At 35.0% G+C, this 25,655-nt stretch overlaps 1 pseudogene; it reads left to right on the top strand.

The window, feature by feature from the left end:
* Positions 1-23,787, top strand: part of LOC109258103 (60S ribosomal protein L11-like) — a 39,021-nt pseudogene extending 15,234 nt beyond the window's left edge.
* Positions 23,788-25,655: the final 1,868 nt, after the last annotated feature.

Raw genomic sequence — 25,655 nt, 5'->3', positions numbered from 1 at the left:
TAATAGCTGATAAGTTTGTGCAGAGATAGAAATTTTTACATACTGGTAGTAAGTCTTCTGGCAGTAAGAAGAATACATATATATATATGTATATATATATATGTATGTATATATATATGTATATATATATATAGTTTTGGGTTTTTTTTTTTTTTTTTTTGAGAGAGAGAGAGAGAGACACACACAGAATATAAATGTATGTATATATATATATAAATATATGTATATATATATATAGTTTTGGGTTTTTTTTTTTTTTTTTTTGAGAGAGAGAGAGAGAGACACACACAGAATATAAAGCAGGCACCAGGCTCTGAGCTGTCAGCACAGACAGAGCCCAACGTGGGGCTCGAACTCACAAACTGTGAGTCATGACCTGAGCTAAAGTCAGATGCTTAACTGACTCAGCCGCCCGGATGTCCCTATATATTTGTGTTTTTTTAATATAGACAGAATTTTTCATAATAGTGAAAAAGTTAGGAGCATTACACATACCTAACACTAGGAGTTTTGCTTGATTAGCTATGGTGCAATTATATGATGCATATCACGTAGCCATTTAAAAGTAAATATTTAAAGACTTTAATGGTATAAAAATTGTTACATTATAATAGTCACAAGGCAGATCATAGAACTACAAATGATATGTTATCCTAATTTTTCTATTAGTTACATGGAATTCAAATAAAATATCAGGAAGGGAATTCACCAAAATTCTAATACTGGTTTTCTTTTTGGTGGATCTGCATGTTTTTAATTTACATATGTATTTGTCAGTATTTTCAACAATGAAATAATATTATATAAAATTTTAAAATGTGAATATTCTTAAAAGTGAAAGAAAAACTATTTTAGTTATTTATTGACAATATCATTTTTCTATATTTTAAATAGCAATTTATTCAACATATAATTATGCCAATATTAAAATTTTGCTTATTAATAAAAATAATTTACCTTTTTAAAAATTTTAATTCCACTGTAATTAATATAAAATTTTAGATTAGTTTCATGTGTACAATATAGTGATTCAACAATTCCATACATTACTCAGTGCTCAAGATAACTATACTGTTAATTCCCTTCACCTATTTCACCCATCACCCCACCCACCTCCCCTGTGGTACTATATGTTTATTCTTTATAGTTAAGCGTCTGTTTTTTGGTTTGGCTTTTTTTCCCTTTATTCACTTGTTTTATTTTTTAAATTCCACATATTAGTGAAATCATGTGGCATCTTTTTCTGACTGACTTATTTCAGTTAGCATGATACTTTCTAGATCCACCCATGTTGTTGCAAATGACAAGATTTCATCCTTTTTATAATTGAATAATATTCCAGATCTTGATCCATTCACCTTTATCCATTCATCTGTCAAAGATTTGGAGAAAAAGAACCCCTCGTTCACTGTTGGTAAGAATGAAAAAAATAGTTTATTTTTCAAATGTATAAAATATCCTGTGTATGTATATATACGTATGTATGTATATGTGTATGTATATATATATGTATATGTGTGTGTGTGTGTGTGTGTGTGTGTGTGTGTGTGTGTATCCAGAACATGGATGGAATCAGTTTGCTTTGTACTTCTCCAGAATTCAGGAGATATGCATAACTCAGGTTCATGTTTATTTCAGGACACCAATGACTGATGGCATTGCTTTATTTGTCACCACAGATCTCAGCTGTCCAAATTTACCAGTTGGGATATCTGCTTGGACCATATTGGCATTTGAACTTAAAATCTGTACTGGCCAAAATAATATCATGCAGTAGTGACATGTCGTTAACAAGACTGATCTTTACATTATCAAGTTTATGATGTTCTAAGATTTCTAATTCTTAAAATACTGTAACTATCTGTGTGTGTTTCTTAAGGCAGAAGTTATTTATTTATTCTTATTTGTGGTCAAGCTACTCAGAAAGATAGTAAAATAAGAAAATGAATTGAAAATGTATGTTAGCAAGAAATTCTGTTTTCTTATATGAAATGAAATTTGAGGTTACAATTAAGCACTGAAATATTTCTTCACAGAACACTTACATGTGCATCACAGCATATTTTGCTTTCTCTATCTTATTTACTTGCCACAGTTTATTATAATCCTATTCAAAGTAAGTGAATTGGCTTATGGACTCAAATCTATACCTGACATATATTTTTACATGTAAAATTGTTTGAGTGTTTTATAACTTACAATACTTTTACAATTTGATATAAACAAAGAGCACTTTTCCAAAAAGCCGTATAGGTAAACTAGGTCACAAAAAAAATAAAGGAATTGTAAAAACATTTCAGCTTGAAGCACACTGATCTCCTTTGCCCTAGTCTACTCTTCTCTTTCCATGTCTCACTGCATGAATTCCTCTCTGATGGACAGCATGCATATGCAACCTAGGGTGTAGAAGCTTAAGACAAGCTAAAGTCATTCATCATCTCTGAATGCCTGGATGACTATATGCAGAGACATTTTGTGTTCAACAGAATTACACTGGAAACTTTGGTTGAGCACATATTTGTTTCATTGTCAGATCTGTATACTGAGTCCTTCAAATAGGATACATTTCCTTGTGTCTGCTGCTATGTTACATAAAATCAACAAAGAGTAACTAGGTTGCATTTTCTTGCTCCACCCCACCACTCCTGAAGAATTGCTTTCATGAAATTCCTTATCAGTCCAAATGGAAGAAAATGCTGTAAGATTTGCCCAGGAAGCAAAGCCCCATTGCAGCTATGCCAAAGCAATGTTAGCACAGAATTTAAAGAACAACTGTTCTTCCTCCAAGAACATATTTAATCTTATGATCACGGTAAAATGTGTAAATGATCACAATACCCTCTTTTATGGGCATTTCTAACAAGCTTCAAGCCAAATTCATGGTCCATTAAAGCGTGAAGGTAAATGTCATGGATATCTTCAATTAATTATTGACTAATCTCTGTCCTTACCCTACCTTTTCTTTCTGCTTTTTTCCTACCTTATGAGATGTAAGTATAGATACAGATTCTTGAATCCTTACAAGTTATTGAACTTTCTTTGTGAAGCAATCTTATCATAAACAAATATACATGGAGCATAAAACTAACCAATATCACATGAAGTTGTATGTGTGTATGGTATGAGTTTAAATTAGTAAACTTATTTTCATAGAGTAGTTTAGGTTCACAACAAAATTGAGCAGAAATTACAGAGAGTTCGCATATACTCCTGTATCCCTCCCTTCCCCCACTTTGCCAACGACTTCCTCTACTATTGACATTGAGCACCACAATGGTATATTTATTACATTCAATTAACACATCATCACTCAAAGCCTATAGTTTACATCGGAATTCACTCTGGTATGGTACATTCGATAGATTTTGACAAAAGTATAACGATATATATCCACCATTGTACTACTATACAGAATAGCTTCACTGCCATAAAATCGTTGTTCTCTGCCTGTTCGTTCTTCTTTCCCCTTTCCTAACTCCTAGTAATCCTTGAACTTTTCATTGTCTGCATAACTTTGTCTTTTTCAGAAGGTCATAAATGGAATCATATAGCATGTACCCTTTTCAGAGTGTCTTCTTTCAGTTAATAATATGCAAGTAAGTTTCTTTAGCGTCTTTTTAGCGCTAAAAATATTCCATTGTCTGTATGCACCACTGTTTATTCATTTATCTACTGAAGGGCATCTTAATTGTTTTCAAGTATTAGCAATCATGAATAAAACTACTATAAATATCTGTGGGCATTTTAATGTAGACCATAAATCTTCTCTATTGAGTGAATTCCAAAGAGCATGATTGCTGGATCAATAGTAAGAGTATGTTTAGTTTTGTAAGGAACCACCTAACTGTCTTTCCAAAGTGGCTGTACCATTATGCATTCTCACCAAAAGTGAATGAAAATTCCTAATGTTCCATATTCTCAGTGTTTATTGTTGTCAGTGTTCTGGATTTTGCCATTCTAATAGATGTGTAGAGATTTCTCACTATTGTTTTAATTTGCACTTCCCTATAGCAAACAATTTGGAGCATCTTTTCATATGCTCTCTTGCTATCTGTATATCTTTTTTGATGAGGTATCTGTTCAGGTCTTTGGGCCATATTTAAACACTTCTCTGTTGTTTTTTCATTGAGTGTTAAAAGTTTTCTATATATTTTGGATCATAGTCCTTTTAAGATATATATCCTTTGCAAATATTTTATCCTACTCTGTGGCCTGTCTTTGCATTTTTATTTTTTCAATTTGTTGTTTATTTAAATTTCAGTTAGCTAACATATAGTGTAGTATTAGTTTCTGGTGTAGAATTTAGTGATTCAACACTTACATACAATACCCGGTGCTCAACACAAATGCTCTCCTTAATATCCATCACCTATTTAACCCATCCTTCCTCCCAATTCCCCTCTAGTAAGTATCAGTTTTTCTCTATAGCTAAGAATCTGTTTCTTGGTTTTCCTCCTTATTTGTTTTTTGTGGGTTTTTTTTTTGTTTTTTTTTTTGTTTTTTTTTTTTTTTTTGCCCCTATGTTCATTTGTTTTGTTTCTTAAATTCCACATATGAGTGAAATCTTATGGCATTTGTCTTTCTCTCGTGGATTTATTTCATTTAGCATATGACTTTCTAGCCTCATCCATGTCATTGCAAATGACAAGATTTCATTCATTTTGATGGGCGACTAATAGCATTCATCAGTCAATGGACATTTGGGTTCTTTCTGTAATTTGGCTATTGTAGATAGTGCTGCAATAAAAGTTAGGGTGCTGTATCCCTTTGAATTAGTATTTTTGTATTCTTTGGGTAAATACCTATCACTGCAATTGCTAGATCATAGTGTAATTCTATTTTCAACTTTTTGAAGAACCTCCAAACTGTTTTCCAGAGTGGCTGCAGCAGTTTGCATTCCCATCAATAACATAAGGACATTCCCCTTTCTCTACCTCCTCATCAGCACCTATTGTTTCTTATATTACTTATTTTAGCCATTTTGACAGGAGCGAGGTGACATCTCATTCTAGTTTTGATTTATATTTCCCTGATGATGGGTGATGATGAATATCCTTTCATGTCTCTGTTAGCTGTCTGTGTTTTCTTTAGAAAAATGTCTTTTCATGTCTCCTTCCCATTTTTAATTGGATTATTTGTTTTTCGGGTGTTGAGTTTTATATGTTATTTATACATCTCTTTCTTTCTTTCTTTCTTTCTTTCCCTTGTTTTACTCTTTTTTCTCTGTCTTCAAATCCTCATTCTTTTTAACATTATCCCCCAACCCTGAAAATATTAAATATTTCCTTAACCTCAGACCCAAAATATCCAACATAAGAGACAGTCATCCAGCCTCCATCCAGATATCCACAGATAATGGAACCAATTTGTTGTAAACTGAAACTGTCACTAATTGCCACCCTCAATACCATGAAACTTCTCCAGCCAATTATCTGATACATCTCAGAATGGCCCTCTGTTTCCACTTGCTCAAGCCAGAAAGCAATGAATCTCCTTTAACTGCATCGTCTCCATCAACAGCCTCATTTTCAATTTGTTGTTAAGTACTGACAATTTAAACTCAGAAATAGTTATTGAATTTATTGTCTTCTCTCCAACATAATTATTTCTTCTCTGAATCAAGCAGAATTCTCCCAATTTATCCCACTACCTCCAATTGTGTCTTCTTTCTGGATATTATCCACACTGCATAGTGAAATTTCTAAAATGCAAATTACAGTTCATTGCTTTCTGGATAAAATCCAGTATCTTTGCATAACCAATATGTCCTCTTACATCCTCCCACATTGCCTCACTTTCATAATATTGAAATTGCTTTCTAAATGGTGTCCTTTTCTCCATGAAGCAATCTGGCATTTGCCAGAAAATTCCTAATAAAACCTTGTATCATCGAGTTATTTTGTATTGCCTGTATTAAAGTTCATACTCAGCTTTTACACCTTCCACAGCCTATTATTTTTATTAATCCCTTCTTTTCTCCTGATACCACATTATAAGTGATCTTTTGTTCTACTGGTCTATTCAGTACCCTCCTTACACCCTCACTTTTCTAAGACTTTTACCTTGCATAGAATTTCTTCCATATTGTTCTCTACTTCTATTCATAAGATTAATGGCAAAGACTAATCCTTCACACTCATATTCTCATGGCTTCCTGCCACCCATATCATGTAAGTTTTATTTTTTCTCTAAGGTTTGTAACAAGTAAACAAAAATTAACTATCTCAGTTCTTGTCTTTTATTTGAATGCATAGATCTATGCATCCAGAATGGCAGATGGAAAGCTTTTGGGGAGTTTGAGTGTGTCTACAAGCTATGGCTATAAAACACTGAAACAGACTTTTGAACACCATACATCTATTTTCTTTATAAATTTTAAATCTTCTTCACTCACAGCCATCTCCCCATTCCCTCCTTAAACCTATGAAATATTTACCTTTACTACTTGTTACCAATATACCACACTTGCATATCAATTACACTACATTTTAAAATAACTTGTATTTTTCACTTGATTATTTATCTCTCTCAAAACTAACGACAATTTGAAATAAACATGTCCCTCAAGAGTCTAGTGAAGTATAACCAATAATATATTTTTAAAGAAAGAATTTCTCTGAAAACTCATATTTTATTTAAAATGTATATAAATTTTGCATCCTGTTCTATATAAAGATGGTTTGTTATATCATATAAAGGTATAAATCACTTACTAAAGAAAGATAAAGCAAGCAACCAAAACTATCCTTAGTTTCTCTGCCTATATTTTTTATCAGTAGTTGATGTGGTTTCATTAATCTATCATTTATTTCTCTAGTTATTTCCTCTCCTCTGCTTTATTGCCATAATATTACAACATACCTTTATGAAATACGAGAATACAAATGGGAGCTATTTAAATTTTGCTGCAAATAATAGTCCATGTGTTATTTCTTGGTCATTCTCATATAAAAACAGCAAGACTTACAGTCAAGGTAGTCCACAATGATAAAAATAACTTTAAAATAAACATCTAAGTACATTCAGTGCTTTTTATAATAAATAATACATATTACTGATTTATTTATTATAATTGTGACAGCAATGTTATCTTTATTGAAAAGCCTACTGTTGTGGATTTGTGGCATAATATTGTGTTTTGCATATATAACGATTTCAAGTTTAATGTTAATGATTAGAATAAATAATTCACTAATATCGATCTTTGATATTATAAACTTCATATTTTTAATCACTAATCCATGTTTCCAACTAAAGCATAATTAAAACATGATTATGTTTTTTATTTTTTAATATATGAAATTTATTGTCAAATTGGTTTCCATACAAAACCCAGTGCTCATCCCAAAAGGTGCCCTCCTCAATACCCATCACCCACCCTACCCTCCCTCCCACCACCCATCAACCCTCAGTTTGTTCTCAGTTTTTAACAGTCTCCTATGCTTTGGCTCTCTCCCAGTCTAACCTCTTTTTTTTTTTTTTTCCTTCCCCTCCCCCATGGGTTTCTGTTAAGTTTCTCAGGATCCACATAAGAGTGAAACCATATGGTATCTTTCTCTGTATGGCTTATTTCACTTAACATCACACTTTCCAGTTCCATCCACGTTGCTACAAAAGGCCATATTCCATTCTTTCTCATTGCCACGTAGTATTCCATTGTGTATATAAACCACAATTTCTTTATCCATTCATCAGTTGATGGACATTTAGGCTCTTTCCATAATTTGGCTATTGTTGAGAGTGCTGCTATAAACATTGAGGTACAAGTACCCCTATGCATCAGTACTCCTATATCCCTTGCATAAATTCCTAGCAGTGCTATTGCTGGGTCATAGGGTAGGTCTATTTTTAATTTTCTGAGGAACCTCCACACTGCTTTCCAGAGTGGCTGCACCAATTTGCATTCCCACCAACAGTGCAAGAGGGTTCCCGTTTCTCCACATCCTCTCCAGCATCTATAGTCTCCTGATTTCTTCATTTTGGCCACTCTGACTGGCGTGAGGTGATATCTGAGTGTGGTTTTGATTTGTATTTCCCTGATAAGGAACGACGTTGGACATCTTCTCATGTGCCTGTTGGCCATCCGGATGTCTTCTTTAGAGAAGTGTCTATTCATGTTTTCTGCCCATTTCTTCACTGGGTTATTTGTTTTTCGGGTGTGGAGTTTGGTGAGCTCTTTATAGATTTTGGATACTAGCCCTTTGTCCGATGTGTCATTTGCAAGTATCTTTTCCCATTCCATTGGTTACCTTTTAGTTTTGTTGGTTGTTTCCTTTGCTGTGCAGAAGCTTTTTATCTTCATAAGGTCCCAGTAATTCACTTTTGCTTTTAATTCCCTTGCCTTTGGGGATGTGTCGAGTAAGAGATTGCTACGGCTGAGGTCAGAGAGGTCTTTTCCTGCTTTCTCCTCTAAGGTTTTGATGGTTTCCTGTCTCACATTCAGGTCCTTTATCCATTTTGAGTTTATTTTTGTGAATGGTGTGAGAAAGTCGTCTAGTTTCAACCTTCTGCATGTTGCTGTCCAGTTCTCCCAGCACCATTTGTTAAAGAGACTGTCTTTTTTCCATTGGATGTTCTTTCCTGCTTTGTCAAAGATGAGTTGGCCATACGTTTGTGGGTCTAGTTCTGGGGTTTCTATTCTATTCCATTGGTCTATGTGTCTGTTTTTGTGCCAATACCATGCTGTCTTGATGATGACAGCTTTGTAGTAGAGGCTAAAGTCAGGGATTGTGATGCCTCCTGCTTTGGTCTTCTTCTTCAATATTACTTTGGCTATTCGGGGCCTTTTGTGGTTCCATATGAATTTTAGGATTGCTTGTTCTAGTTTCGAGAAGAATGCTGGTGCAATTTTGATTGGGATTGCATTAAATGTGTAGATAGCTTTGGGTAGTATTGACATTTTGACAATATTTATTCTTCCAATCCATGAGCAGGGAATGTCTTTCCATTTCTTTATATCTTTTTCAATTACCTTCATAAGCTTTCTATAGTTTTCAGCATACAGATCTTTTACATCTTTGGTTAGATTTATTCCTAGGTATTTTATGCTTCTTGGTGCAATTGTGAATGGGATCAGTTTCTTTATTTGTCTTTCTGTTGCTTCATTGTTAGTGTATAAGAATGCAACTGATTTCTGTACATTGATTTTGTATCTTGCAACTTTGCTGAATTCATGTATAAGTTCTAGCAGACTTTTGGTGGAGTCTATTGGATTTTCCATGTATAATATCATGTCATCTGCAAAAAGGGAAAGCTTGACTTCATCTTTGCCAATTTTGATGCCTTTGATTTCCTTTTGTTATCTGATTGCTGATGCTAGAACTTCCAGCACTATGTTAAACAACAGCGGTGAGAGTGGGCATCCCTGCCGTGTTCCTGATCTCAGGGAAAAAGCTCTCAGTTTTTCTCCATTGAGGATGATGTTAGCTGTGGGCTTTTCATAAATGGCTTTTATGATCTTTAAGTATGTTCCTTCTATCCTGACTTTCTCAAGGGTTTTTATTAAGAAAGGGTGCTGGATTTTGTCAAAGGCCTTTTCTGCATCGATTGACAGGATCATATGGTTCTTCTCTTTTTTTTTATTAATGTGATGTATCACGTTGATTGATTTGCGAATGTTGAACCAGCCCTGCATCCCAGGAATGAATCCCACTTGATCATGGTGAATAATTCTTTTTATATGCCGTTGAATTTGATTTGCTAGTATCTTATTAAGAATTTTTGCATCCATGTTCATCAGGGATATTGGCCTGTAGTTCTCTTTTTTTACTGGGTCTCTGTCTGGTTTAGGAATCAAAGTAATACTGGCTTCATAGAATGAGTCTGGAAGTTTTCCTTCCCTTTCTATTTCTTGGAATAGCTTGAGAAGGATAGGTATTATCTCTGCTTTAAACGTCTGGTAGAACTCCCCTGGGAAGCCATCTGGTCCTGGACTCTTATTTGTTGGGAGATTTTTGATAACCGATTCAATTTCTTCGCTGGTTATGGGTCTGTTCAAGCTTTCTATTTCCTCCTGATTGAGTTTTGGAAGAGTGTGGGTGTTTAGGAATTTGTCCATTTCTTCCAGGTTGTCCAATTTGTTGGCATATAATTTTTCATAGTATTCCCTGATAATTATTTGTATCTCTGAGGGATTGGTTGTAATAATTCCATTTTCATTCATGATTTTATCTATTTGGGTCCTCTCCCTTTTCTTTTTGAGAAGCCTGGCTAGAGGTTTGTCAATTTTGTTTATTTTTTCAAAAAACCAACTCTTGGTTTCGTTGATCTGCTCTACAGTTTTTTTTTAGATTCTATATTGTTTATTTCTGCTCTGATCTTTATTATTTCTCTTCTTCTGCTGGGTTTAGGCTGCCTTTGCTGTTCTGCTTCTATTTCCTTTAGGTGTGCTGTTAGATTTTGTATTTGGGATTTTTCTTGTTTCTTGAGATAGGCCTGGATTGCGATTGTATTTTCGTCTCAGGACCGCCTTCGCTGCATCCCAAAGCGTTCGGATTGTTGTATTTTCATTTTCGTTTGTTTCCATATATTTTTAAATTTCTTCTCTAATTGCCTGGTTGACCCACTCATTCATTAGTAGGGTGTTCTTTAACCTCCATGCTTTTGGAGGTTTTCCAGACTTTTTCCTGTGGTTGATTTCAAGCTTCATAGCATTGTGGTCTGAAAGTATGCATGGTATGATCTCAATTCTTATACACTTATGAAGGGCTGTTTTGTGACCCAGTATATGATCTATCTTGGAGAATGTTCCATGTGCACTCGAGAAGAAAGTACATTCTGTTGCTTTGGGATGCAGAGTTCTAAATATATCTGTCAAGTCCATCTGATCCAATGTATCATTCAGGGCCCTTGTTTCTTTATTGACCGTGTGTCTAGATGATCTATCCATTTCTGTAAGTGGGGTGTTAAAGTCCCCTGCAATTACCACATTCTTATCAATAAGGTTGCTTATGTTTATGAGTAATTGTTTTATATATCTGGGGGCTCCGGTATTCGGTGCATAGACATTTGTAATAGTTAGCTCTTCCTGATGGATAGACCCTGTAATTATTATATAATGCCCTTCTGCATCTCTTGTTACAGCCTTTAATTTAAAGTCTAGTTTGTCTGATATAAGTATGGCTACTCCAGCTTTCTTTTGGCTTCCAGTAGCATGATAAATAGTTCTCCATCCCCTCACTCTCAATCTAAAGGTGTCCTCAGATCTAAAATGAGTCTCTTGTAGACAGCAAATAGATGGGTCTTGTTTTTTTATCCATTCTGATACCCTGTCTTTTGGTTGGCGCATTTAATCCATTTACATTCAGTGTTATTATAGAAAGATACGGGTTTAGAGTCATTGTGATGTCTGTATGTTTTATGCTTGTAGTGATGTCTCTGGTACTTTGTCTCACAGGATCCCCCTTAGGATCTCTTGTAGGGCTGGTTTCGTGGTGACAAATTCCTTCAGTTTTTGTTTGTTTGGGAAGACCTTTATCTCTCCTTCTATTCTAAATGACAGACTTGCTGGATAAAGGATTCTCGGCTGCATATTTTTTCTGTTTAGCACACTGAAGATCTCGTGCCAAGCCTTTCTGGCCTGCCAAGTTTCAAAAGAGAGATCAGTCACGAGTCTTATAGGAGGTCTCCCTTTATATGTGAGGGCACGTTTATCCCTTGCTGCTTTCAGAATTTTCTCTTTATCCTTGTATTTTGCCAGTTTCACTATGATATGTCGTGCAGAAGATCGATTCAAGTTACGTCTGAAGGGAGTTCTCTGTGCCTCTTGGATTTCAATGCCTTTTTCCTTCCCCAGTTCAGGGAAGTTCTCAGCTATAATTTCTTCAAGTACCCCTTCAGCACCTTTCCCTCTCTCTTCCTCCTCTGGGATACCAATTATGCGTATATTAGTTCTTTTTAGTGTATCACTTAGTTCTCTAATTTTTCCCTCATACTCCTGGATTTTTTTATCTCTCTTTCTCTCAGCTTCCTCTTTTTCCATAACTTTATCTTCTAGTTGACCTATTCTCTCCTCTGCGTCTTCAATCCGAGCTGTCGTCGTTTCCATTTTGTTTTGCATTTCGTTTAAAGCGCTTTTCAGCTCCTCGTGACTGTTCCTTAGTCCCTTGATCTCTGTAGCAAGAGATTCTCTGCTGTCCTCTATACTGTTTTCAAGCCCAGCGATTAATTTTATGACTATTATTCTAAATTCACTTTCTGTTATATTATTTAAATCCTTTTTGATCAGCTCATTAGCTGTTGTTATTTCCTGGAGATTCTTCTGAGGGGAATTCTTCCGTTTGGTCATTTGGGATAGTCCCTGGAGTGGTGAGGACCTGCAGGACACTTCCCCTGTGCTGTGGTGTATAACTGGAGTTGGTGGGCGGGGCCGCAGTCCGACCTGATGTCTGCCCCCAGCCCACCACTGGGGCCACAGTCAGACTGGTGTGTGCCTTGTCTTCCCCTCTCCTAGGGGCAGGATTCACTGTGGGTTGGCGTGGCCCGTCTGGGCTACTTGCACACTGCCAGGCTTGTGGTGCTGGGGATCTGGCGTATTAGCTGGGGTGGGTAAGCAAGGTGCATGGGGGCAGGAAGGGCAGGCTTAGCTCGCTTCTCCTTAGGTGATCCACTTCAGGAGGGGTTCTGTGGCAGCGGGAGGGAGTCAGATCCGCTGCCGGAGGTTTGGCTCCACAGAAGCACAGAGTTGGGTGTTTGCGCAGAGCAAGCAAGTTCCCTGGCAGGAACTGGCTCCCTTTGGGATTTTGGCTGGGGGATGGGCGAGGGAGATGGCGCTGGCGAGCGCCTTTGTTCCCCACCAAACTGAGCTCTGTCATCCGGGGGCTCAGCAGCTCTCCTTCCCTTTGTCTTCCAGCCTTCCCACTTTCTGAGCAGAGCTGTTAATTTATGACCTCCCAGATGCTAAGTCGCGCTTGCTGTGGGAACACAGTCCGTCAGGCCCCTCCGCTTTTGCCAGCCAGACTTGGGGGCTCTGCTTGGCTGGTGAGCTGCCCCTCCGCCCCAGCTCCCTCCCTCCAGTCCGTGGAGCGCGCACTGCCTCACCGCCCTTCCTACCCTCTTCCGTGGGCCTTTCGTCTGCCCTTGGCTCTGGAGACTCTGTTCTGCTAATCCTCTGGCAGTTTTTTGGGTTATTTAGGCAGGTGTAGGTGGAATCTAAGTGATCAGCAGGACGCGCGGTGAGCCCAGCGTCCTCCAATGCCACCATCTTCCCTCTCCCATGATTATGTTTTGAATGATGATAGTTTGATAAGTTTACCAAACATATCATTCACACAAACAAAAAATATGTTTCTTCATGATTTTTTTTTCCCAGAGGTAGGGGGTGGAATTTGACATTGACTGAAGAGTTAAAATTATTTGTAAGAAAAATATGTTTATATAATAATAAATTTATATGTATATTTAAAGATAGCTTTGTAAAGTTTCCTAGTGGCTGATCAAGAAATTTTAAATCATTACATTTGTTAGACCAATACAAGCTGGTCAGATAAATAACATCAAATCAGTTATTTGTTCTCCCTAGAGAAACTCACTGAACATAGGAGTGATTGTAGCATTGATAACACTGATAATAACAATTTAAAAAGAAAAAATATATTAATTACCCAGTAAGAGCTTATTATTTTCTTCTTTCCCAACTTCTTGGGGATTCTTATATCTTGAGTGAGAAGTGTAATATCTGGAAATACAATTTATTTCTCTGTATTACTTTCATCATGGCATTCTTCTGTATAGGATTAATTTTCCTTGGTTCATCTTTCCTGTAAGCTATTTTAAAGTGGGGGGGGGGGGGAATATATTATTGTTCAGAAAATTTATCACTTGATGGCAATAAATCAATCAGCATGTGCATCCTGGCTTGAAACAAGAATTAAGATGAAGCACAATTTATTTCAACCAAATGAAGTTTGAACTCAGAATTCTGAAAGATGCATACAATCTTCACGTTTTCACTTGATGTAACCACTTGAACTAGCTCCATTCCAGGAGGTGGCACTTGTATGAACCAGATCTAGGTTAAAATCATGTAGTTATTGCAGCCTTTGCTTTCCCCAGTGAGAATACTTTCTGTTACATTGAAAAGCTATTCTAGGTCAGCTTTTGAAGCAATGGTGCTCTTGACTCTTTCCTTTTTTGAATTGCTCTCAAACTGAAAGGAATATTTGTGAAGTACATCCCTTCTTAGATCCCACCTATGAAAGAAGAATATTTTATCCACTCACTTGATTTCATCTTCCTTTTAGCTTTGTGCCATTTCTTGTGACTTACAACCAGCTTGGGCTTCCTCGCATCATCAAGATAATTATACTAAGCTTAGTGCTGACAGTTCAAAGACAGCTTTTTAATAAAACAAGAAAAAATATTTTCAAAAAAGGACTTAACTTATTTTTCCTTTGATCATCCACAAAACAGTTAATTATATAAAACATTTCAAAACGTTAAGTTGAATCATAGAATCTCAATACTACCATTGCACTGTGCATAGGGTAATACTTAATTGGTTCAAAGTAAATATGTGTTGAATAAATATATTCATGCATTCAGCATGAAGTATTTAATATCTCAAGGTCATTGGGCAGGTTTATGATGCTTCACATCCTTTGTGATGATCTTAAAGTGTTTCGTATTTTTGCTTGATTCTGTTCATGAGAAACCAGATAGAAAGGTAAATTTAAAAATGATCTGGAATTGAAATTTATTTATTCCCAAAGGCTATCAAGAAATAGCTCTATAACATGTTTTGAAGGATTTCCAAATATCCCTATAGATATTTATTTTAACTACTCTGTACAGCCCATGGTGTATATATATATATATATATATGAGATCACCATTTAAGAGTTTTTCTTAGTCTATTAAATTTAAAGAAAACATTTGCTTATTATTATTAAAATATAATTATTCTATATATTCAAATTGTTAAACCTCATTGATTTATTGGTTTTTTTCAGAATAAGCAATTGGTGTAAAGAGCAGCAATTTAAAAAGAATTACTTAAAATAAAAAATGGCAGGACATTTGGGTAGCTCAGTTGGTTAAGCATCTGACTCTTGATTTCGGCTCATTATCTCAGGATTGGTGAGACTGAGCCCAGCGTTGGGTCTGCACTGACGGAATGGAGCCTGCTTGGGGTTGTCTCTTTCCTTTTCTCTCTGCCTCTCTCCTGCTCTTGCTCTCTCTGGCTCTAAATAAATAAATAAATAAATAAACAAATAAAAAATAAACAAATAAATAAACATTTAAATTTAATGTTTAAATAAAAAATAATAAAATAAAAATCACTATTCTTTGACTCCAGATTTGTTTTTATTTAGACAGGTAGACACTACTCACAAAACATCAGTTTTCCCCTTCTCTCTTAGAAAGCTTAGCACTTGAACTTTATTTATTGTTCTGGCCAAATAGATATAAGTGAGAATTACTGATACTGATTTTCAAAAAACACTTTTAAACAATAATTGAAACATGCAGTTGTTCTTTGCCCTTTCTTTGTTCTATCCTTCTTTTGGAACACTCTCCTGATACTGGATATAGAACTCCTGTTCATAACTATCAGGTGACAAACCATATGATAAAGACGACTGGGCATGAGGAAAGGTGTGGGCATTTTATAACAAAAAAGAGCTGCTATATTTGTCCTGGGGTATTTGCTTCTGGAATTCTCTTATGTAAGGAAAATGCAAACTTTGTTTAAGCCGTTTTTTAGTTATATTCTCTTTTACTTGCAGTAAAAATGCAATCTCTAACTAATTAAGATGCTTAAATTTAACAACAGGAGCTAATAATGCACACATAACCTTACAAATACATTTTTTTAATTATTAGGTTCAAAAAAACATTATTTTACCATAAGGTTTACAGTGAAAACAAAGTTTTAAAAAACAACAATATACACTTAATGGTTGACACTGCCTTTGAAATCCTCACATAATTTCAGATACTCAGTGTCCTAAACTGAAATAGATTCAGTTGTCCTAGTCTTCCTCTTGCAATTTAGACACATAACTTTTTTATTCTACAAAAATAAAAATCTAGTTATATTATTTGAATTACTTAATCTTCTATTATTTTTTTATTTTAACTCTCTGATAGTTTTATAATAGTTGTAATATTATACATAATTTACCTTTTTCTTTCATGTTGCAAATGAGGCAAGATAAGAGAGTGATTTAAGAAGTTATAAGTATTTTCTATTGAGATAACTAAAGATAGAAATTACTAACCTTTATTAAGACTTTGTACTGATAAACTACATGTTACTTTATTTAATCCTCACAACAATCATAATGTAATACACTTATATTCTCTATTTTACAGATGAAGAAAATGAGGCACGCTGAGGTCAATTATCATGCTCAAGGCCACACAGTAAAGGCTGAAGGCAGGATGTGAACACAAATTGTTTGGCTCCATAGCCAGCACACTTGTCCTGACTGCTTTACTATACTGCCCAAATTCAGTAACAGAACCATTTTAGAAATATTTCATATGTACATTTCATATGTACCTGTGGGTCAAACTGACTATATACCAAACTTCATATATTGACTTTTCTTGAATAATTGTGGTTTAGCCTTTTCAACAAAGCAATAGACCCATTAACAAAAGTCTTATGCAGTAAGGTAGATGTAGGTATCATGACGCAGATGTAGATATCACGAGGAAACAAGAGTTGGGGTTATAATACTTATCTCCAAGTAAGACCTTAAATATTTTTCTCTAAATGGACATTTGTCCTTTATCTTTTTTCTTAATTTCCATTTCCACCCCCGGCATACACACACACACACAAAGTTGTTGCTGCATTTTCCTTTGTGTCACATACAGAAATATAAAAGTTTCCCTCCATATCCATTAATTCCACCTCATCCCACAGTATCTGGACAGGTTAAAAAGTATGCCCCATATATATAAGATGAGAGGGGAAAATTAAAAATGGTTAAAATTTTTCCCCTTCATTTCACCCTTTGATGCCAAACCTTATTTCTACTCACTTGAGCTACCCGATAGCCAAATCTTTGCCTGTGTTTACCACATACCACATATCATTTATTCAAACACACTTTGAATTCTTTTGTAGTCATTCTTGATCATGCTTTCCATATGTGTGTACAAGCCCGGAAACAGAACACTGCTAGAACAATTATTTTCATTGACTTTTTACCTTCTGTTCTCTCCACATTGTGATAGTGAGAATAACACCTGACATGATTTCTGATCCCAGTCAAGTTACCTTAAGCAAGTCTTCCCTATACTCGGATGATTGGCAAGTTCAAATTCAGAAGTCCCGTGAGGCATGAAGCCCTTACCACTGTATGACGTAATGCTCACCTGTGTTTTTTTGCCTATTATCTGTCTCCCATGATGAAATGTAAACCATTTAATGTAGTTTTGTCCACCACCATGTCCCCAGCAATTAAAATAATGTCTGGCACATAGTGAAAGGTTAAGAAATATTTGCTGAATGACTGTTGAATTAATTTATTGCCCCACCCATATTGTCTATTGTCTATCATATCACCCTAGGCATCCAACGATCATTTCACCTCTCATACTGAATGCAGTATTCTGTTTATTAGAATGGCGTCCCTGCTAGACTGTGAGCTTCTTGAGAGTAAGCAGTGTGCTTTATTCTCTTTTTTTTTTTTTTTTTTAAATTTTTTTTTTTTTTTTCAACGTTTATTTATTTTTGGGACAGAGAGAGACAGAGCATGAACGGGGGAGGGACAGAGAGAGAGGGAGACACAGAATCGGAAACAGGCTCCAGGCTCCGAGCCATCAGCCCAGAGCCTGACGCGGGGCTCGAACTCACGGACCGTGAGATCGTGACCTGGCTGAAGTCGGACGCTTAACCGACTGCGCCACCCAGGCGCCCCATCTTTTTTGAGATACCTAGTGCACAAGAGTTCTGACTATACATTTTTTGAATGGTAATATGGAAAAATATTTTTCATGATTATGGTATGCAACCTTAAAATATTGTCATAATGGAAGTTAATGTAAAAGTATAAAACATATTCCATGTTTAGAAACTCAAAAAATCACTTTTGATAATTTCGTCTTAATACCTACTTAACAAATGATGTATAAGATATCATAATTGATATCTACAATAACCAAAACTTCCTGTAACTTCTTATATGTATTTTAAGATTTAAAAAGAAACAAGAAAAAAATATGATGTTGTTATTTATGGACAATAGGTATGTATTTTTATGGATTTTTTGTTTCTTACAAACACATATTTCTTGTCTCCAGGAAAATACCTTAAGCCAGTGGATTTAAAATTGAATTCAAGATGTAGTTGTCTTATAAATCTGTAAGAAGAGAGCCCTTACACTTTTACACTAAATTGCATGTGAAAATAAAATAAGAAAACTTTCAATCATGATTGAAATGAATTTATATATAAATTTCTCTCCCAATTTCAATAGGGGCAAGTTCTTTAGTTAATTTTCTGTATCACAAACTTATGTATTCTTAGCTTGCCTTATGATCAAAGTGAATGGATTTTAACATAGTGCCTGAATATTTTTAGCCCAAAGTGATTTGCTTTATAGCTTCTTTGTAATAGAAGCATATTCATTTCAAAATAATATTCACATTTTAAAAAATATTTTCCTTAATGAAGAAAGGGGCTATATTATTTTTATTTTACATTGTCTAAAGGAAAGCAAAGACTTCTACTCAGAAATTCAATTAAAATATATATAGTTGTGTGTGTGTGGTAAGAACTTTTAAAATTAATTTACTTCCTTTAGAAACTTTCAACTATACAATACAGTACTGTTAACTATAGTCATCATGTTGTACACTACATTGCCAGACATTTTTTTTGATATTATAACTGAAAGTTTATATCTTTTGACCAATAACATATATATATATATGTAATATATTACCAATTACCAACTATTACATATATATAATATATATAATGTATAATACACATATGCATGTATATGTACATATATAATATATATTATACATATATAAGTACATATATAATATAATATATTATATATGCATATGCATATAATATATATAATATACACATATATGTATAGTATAATAATATAATATATACATATATATTACATACATATTATGTATAATATATATGTACATATATAATATTCTATATATATTACTATTATGGATGTGTTAACTAATCTTTTTGTGGTAGTCATTTTGCATATATATGCATATATAAAATCACTATGTTGTACACCTCAAACTTACACAATGTTCTATGTTAATTATGTTTCAATAAAGCAGTAAAAAAAGAAATACATATGTATATATATATATACTTTTGAAAATTTTTTATTTTTAAATTTTTTTATGTTCATTTTTTTTGAGAGAGACAGGGTGAGGGGGAAAGGAGCATAAAGAGAGGGAGACACAAAATCCTAAGCAGGCTCCAGGCTCAGAGCTGTCAGCACAGAGCCCATCATGGGGCTCGAACTCACGAATTGTGAGATCATGACCTGAGATGAGTCGGACACTCAACCGACTGAGCCACCCAGGTGCCCCTACTTTTGAAATTTTAAATAAAAAGCTCAATGCTTGACATTTGTCTCCTTGCTCTTCCCCACACATTACCAACACATTTCTTCCTCAAGTCCTTTACTCCTTGTCTTCCCTTTGCCTGAAATATTCAAAACCATTTTCTTATCATTATTCAACAAATGTTAGATTTTTAACTTTTTTTTTTTTTTGCTTCTTATAAGGATCAGTCAGATAGGATAGAGGCTCACCTTAAAAAAAAAAACAACTTGATTTTTGACTTTATTACCTCTTTAAAGATTTTATCTCCAAATACATTTACATTCTGAGGTATGGGGAGTTAGGACTTCAACATATAAATAATGGTGGGCAACACAATTCAGCACAGAACATGAACTTGAAATGCAGATATTATATAAAAAAAGGACTGTCAATTCAATTCTGTCTCTCACCTCTTCCACAGTAATATAATTTCCAAATTTAGCTAGATATATGATCTTCAGCATAAATTAGAAATGTGTGAAATCACAGATATCTTTTTTAGTTGAAACACAAAAATAATCAATTGAAGAGCTGCATTGCCCAAATACTTTAGTTAAAATGAGTGTGATGGTTGATTGACCACAAGCAACTGAACACTTTAGAAACATGAAGACTACATATTATATCTGAAAACCTTTATTTGTTGGCCATAACTAAGCAAAGTTATATGACTTTCATCACTGAGATTTAAATTTTTCTGCAAACCTTGGAAGTGTCTTTAATTTCTTCTGTTACCTTCCTTTCTGTTGCCTGTATCACTGATGAAACAGCTCATATTAGCATCTATTTTGGATGATGGGATGATTTGGAGAATAGAATTCATGCACATTGGAGATAAATAAGAAGTACTGTGGATTCAACTGAAATTACCTTCTCTGGTCTTTTTTTTCAATTATTTAAATGTTTTCCCTTGTTGGTATATATAATTGACATATAATTGTGTATATGTATACGGTGTATATGAACATAACATGATGATTTGGTACATGTATGTATTGTGAAATGATTACCATTCTTAAGTTAGTTAATACATCCATCATCTATATAGTTACTTTGCGTGTGTGTGTGTGTGTGTGTGTGTGTTAAGAACTTTTAAGATCTATTTTCTTAGCAATTTTAAATATACAATACAGTATTGTTAACTATAGTGGCCATACAGTACATTACAATCTCAGAATTTATTTATTTTATAACTAAAGTTTATATCCTTTGACCACATTCACCCATTTATTCCCACTTTATCCTGTACCACTGGCAATTGCCTAGTTTACTCTCTGTTTGTGTAAGTTCGGCTTTTTTATGTTGCATACGTAAGTGAAATCATACAGTACTTGTATTTCTCTGTCATGGCAGTATTTTCTTCTTGTTTTGACTGAATATTCCATTCTTCCCAGACATGTGAGCATTTCAGGTTAGCATTTTATTAGTTAAAACAGAAAGGAGAGCGCCTAGCCATTCGTTTTTTTTTGGTTCTTAAGGGTGACTCTCTCATCCCCAAGAAAGAGACAGGAATCTGTAATATAATACTGAAATAATAGGTAGAGGTTAGGGCAGAAAGCCCAAGGCCTCCTTCTTCTAAGTCTTGACACAAAAAGAAATCTTCTCAGATACAGATTCTAGGAAGGGGAATCATACCTGGCAATTCCTCTAAGTGGAAGGCTTTCCCTCCTTCAGAAATAAATAAATAAATAAATACATAAGAAGATATGTATTTCCTTCCACTGGTCTAGGTAAAGCAAAGGGGAATAAATTTCATGGCATAGGCCTAATAATAATTTTTTAAGATAATAAGAGTTGGCAAAGTTGTGGAGAAATTGGAACCCTATACACTGTTGGCAGAAATATAAAATGATACAACAGCTGTGGAAAACAGTATGGAGACTGCACAAAAAATTAGAAACAGAACCATCATGTGATCCAGCAATCCCACTTCTGGAACCTCTGGCTAGGGTCTCTGCTTTGACATAGCCACAAGCAGGAGCTAGGTCCTCCAAGGTCTAGGCACTGGTTGCTGTAAGTCCCACCACCTTCTCCATCTCTACCTCAATCCAGTGGGCTAGTCCCAGAATTCCTCATTGAGGCAAAACCCAAATAGGCCTCCCGGGAAGTGTCCCATTTGCTGGGCACCTTAGATATACACCTTGGACTCTCTTCTCCCACTGGAGAAACCATAGGCTGGGGGTGGGGGGCGGGGAGTGGTTGGTTCTCAGTGCAGTGCTGTGCCAGCTTAGAGAAAGGGTGATATGGTCCAGTGTAGCTGTTCTACTCCTCTTAACCTTCCAATGCAGCCCTTCTCTGCATTATGGTCTAGGGGGATGCTTCAGCCCTATACCTGGGTTCCGGGGCTTTCAAAATGGCATCTTGTGTATTAATAGTTGTTAGTTGGTCTGTTTGTGAGTGAGTCTGATGTTGGAAACAATCTACGTTGCCATCTTGGTTATAGTGCCTACTCTATCTTCAGTCTTTTTGAGAATAAGGAAAAACAAAGTCCTATTTAGTTGAATACACTATTATATGGCTTTTACAGTTCTCTCTAAACATATTCCTAATACTTTATTTAATTCATTAAGTCAGAGTAAAATGTTTATGAATCTAAAAAGTGTTAAGTATGTATAAAAGAAAATATAGGTAACCATGGAAAACAAAATAACTACATGAAGGAGATCAAAATAATCAAAACTGTTTCTAGAAAATGACTCTATATAAAGTAAATCTCTGGGAAAATATATATGTTATTATATATAATAATATATATTATATATAATAATATATGTATAATATTATATGTAATATTATATATTATACATATATATTATATATTACATATATAATATATATAATAATATATATAATAATATGTATAATACATATTATTATATATAATGTGGGGGAGGGACAGAGAGAGACAGGGAGAATCTCAAGCAGACACCTTGCTGACAGAGGAGATCATGACCTGAGCCAAAATGAAGAGTTGGACACTTAACCAACTGAGCCATCCAGGTGCCCCCCAAAAAGATTAATTTTAAGCAATTAGGCTCTGAACATTTCTGGTGTGAGAAAATGGAAGGAAAATGGGTTATAAAGAGGGTTATGGAATGTTAGCCACTGACATAAATGTCATTATGTTCAAGTGGTGATCTGGGTAATGCAGAGGGATATAAAACTTTGTATACTTATAATTTTTCTGGCCAAGGAATATTTAATCAAAACAACCTGGAATCTGAATGTAAGAACTTTCATGTAAAAATGCAGTCAAACCATGGATATATGGAATTTTATACCCCTTCTCCTTTCTTATAGATACTTCTCAAATGAATGTTTTGCTCATATTGAAAGTTTCCCGGGGCGCCTGGGTGGCTCAGTCGGTTGAGCGTCCAACTTCAGCTCCAGTCATGATCTCGTGGTCTGTGAGTTTGAGCCCTGCGTCGGGCTCTGTGCCGACCGCTCAGGGCCTGGAGCCTGCTTCAGATTCTGTGTCTCCCTCTCTCTCTGCCCCTCCCCCCATTCATGCTCTGTCTCTCTCTGTCTCAAAAATAAATAAACGTTAAAAAAAATTTTTTTTAGAAAGTTTCCCAAGGGCCCATTTAATTCTCAGTTATCCTGGGTGATATTGTGCCATTTTTAATATTAAGTATGAGAATTAGAGCCATAGTTTGAATACACTTAACAAGCAGTACTCTGGCTCTTCCTGTTCCCCATCATTGCACCACATCAAGGCAGAAAAGAGAACTCCATGTGGGCACTTCCCATCTACAAGCTCTGCCTCAGTATCTGTAGGGTGGAAGGAGAATGGACAGACTGACTCAGGCAGCTAAGATACTGGGGCAGTTGACAGGCCAGACCTTTTGTGTTCTCCAAAGCTAGACACACCATCAGATCCTTTGGCATCAAGAGAAATGAAAAGATTGCTGTCCACTGCACATTCCATGGGGTCAAGGCAGAGGAATTCCTAGAGAAAGGTCTAAAAGTGCTGGAGTATGAGTTAACTTCTCCAGTACTGGAATCCTTGGTTTGGGGATTCAGGAACACATCAATCTGGGGATCAAACATGATCCAAGCATTGGTATCTACAGCCTAGATTTCCATGTGGTTCTAAGTCAAGTTTCAGCATTGCAGACAAGAAGCACAGGGCAGGCTACATTGTGGCCAAATACAAAAACAGGATCAGCAAAGAGGAGGCCATGCACTGGTTACAGGTGAAGCATGAAGCATGATGGGATACTCCTTCCTGAAAAATAAATTTCCATTTCCATCCAGAAGACCAAGACCAACAAAAACTTTTCAGTGAAATGCTAAAATAAATAAATAAGTAAAAATTTTAAAGAAGGCAGCAATCTGACACACCTATGAGGGTCTAGAAATTATTCATTGTCTATGTTGTTGGTGTACCTTATTTCTCAGGCCTCTTAACTGAATATGGCTGGCTTCCTCTGCTGCAGACCTGACAAATTTTCAATTCCTGGCAGACAAAAATTTTAGATAAGAGGTCACTTCCAGTCCAGACTCTTAGGGACAAACAAGAGGAGATTGGGGAGATTTATCGCAAGGGGAAATTTGTTTGTAAAGAACAATGCTCTGTTGAAATCTAAATTCATCAATTTTTACATCCAGCTTGAGAGATAGCCATATTGATCCTAGGTACATCCTCTTCTGTGTGACATTCCTCTTAATGACTCACTCTGAAATATGGCAAAGTCCTATTATTACTAATAAGGCTGGTTTCTGCCCAGAACAAGAGTTTTTTATATCTTATCAGGTAATCAAGGATTCCTAAAAGTGCTGGCTTTCCTAGGAAAATATTTGCAAGTTCGACAAAAGGAACTGGAGTCAGACACAATGCAACACTTAATTCACTATCAGCATTTGGATGCACCTCTGAAAGGAAGCTAACGCTCTTGGAGGAGTATAGTTTCCAAGTTGGGGATTTTGAAGTATAGGAGTAAGAGTGTCTTGATTGGATCTCAGTGTGAATTCCAGGATTGTTAGCTGTTTGGTTCCTTCAGAAAACCACACAACATAAGTGATCACTAAAGCAAATTAAGTTTATTCTATTTTTTTTAAAAGAGGACACCATTTTGACAGTCTTAGTAATTCTTAGAAGAAATTGGTTGGTCATGGAAGATATTAACACATCTCTGAGTTTGTTCTCAAGTGGTTTAAGAGGTTTCAAGGTGAGAAATTGAGTATAATCAGGCCAAGTCAGTGACAAAATCATGTAAAATTGATGGGCACAATGAAGTGAGGATTGTGAAGAAAATCTTGATTAGCAAATTATTATTTCGTAAGTGAATTGTTTGCTTAGCTTAGCTTTCTATTCTTCTAATAGGAGAGAGTTTTCCAGTTACACAAATTGGTTTTCTGACAATAAAGTCATTTATTCCTTTATAGCCTTAGCTTTCTGGGCAAGAATCTTCTGAAACAAATAGTTGTCATGTTGACATAGATGATCTTCGTTCTTAATCCTGATAATCAAGTTGTGTGGAGGCTAGTGATTTTAATTCCTAACATTAAATACAATCCAGAAAAATAAATAGTGGCATTTGTTTACATTAAGTTATCTTTTGTAAAATGAAAAAATTACCAAAAATAACTTGAAAGATAATCCTAGCCATGAAAAGTTATTTGCAACAAATAAAACGAATAAATAATTACTATCAAGTATTTATTTCTATATAAATAACTTCTACAAATCATCAAAAGAAATGTATATATATATATATATATATATATAGTATAAGAAATCTTATTGGTTACTAATATATCAGAATTTATTCAACTTCTTTAGTAATCTGAGAAAGACCAACTAAAACTATTAAGCACCAGTTAAAAACCATAACATTTTCTTAAATTAAAATTTTATAAAACTCTAATAAAGGGTTAAAAACTGTTGATAAAAATATGGAGAAATATTATTTATCACATTCTGTAGAGGGATTATAAATTGGCTCTATCACTTTGGAGAGCTTAAGAGTACTATATAATAAAACTGAATGCTACTTTCAAGTAAATATACTGAAATCATTCTTGAGTATATACATAAAACACATATCTAAGATAAATAAATGAAGAATTCTTTCTAATAATAAAAATTTCAATAAACTAAATGA

This window comes from Panthera pardus, unplaced genomic scaffold, assembly GCF_024362965.1.
Source record: "Panthera pardus isolate Hobbes unplaced genomic scaffold, ASM2436296v1 HiC_scaffold_16, whole genome shotgun sequence".
Taxonomy (NCBI): domain Eukaryota; kingdom Metazoa; phylum Chordata; class Mammalia; order Carnivora; family Felidae; genus Panthera; species Panthera pardus.
The sequence above is the reverse complement of the archived record's forward strand: the minus strand, read 5'-3'. Positions and strand labels throughout refer to the sequence as shown.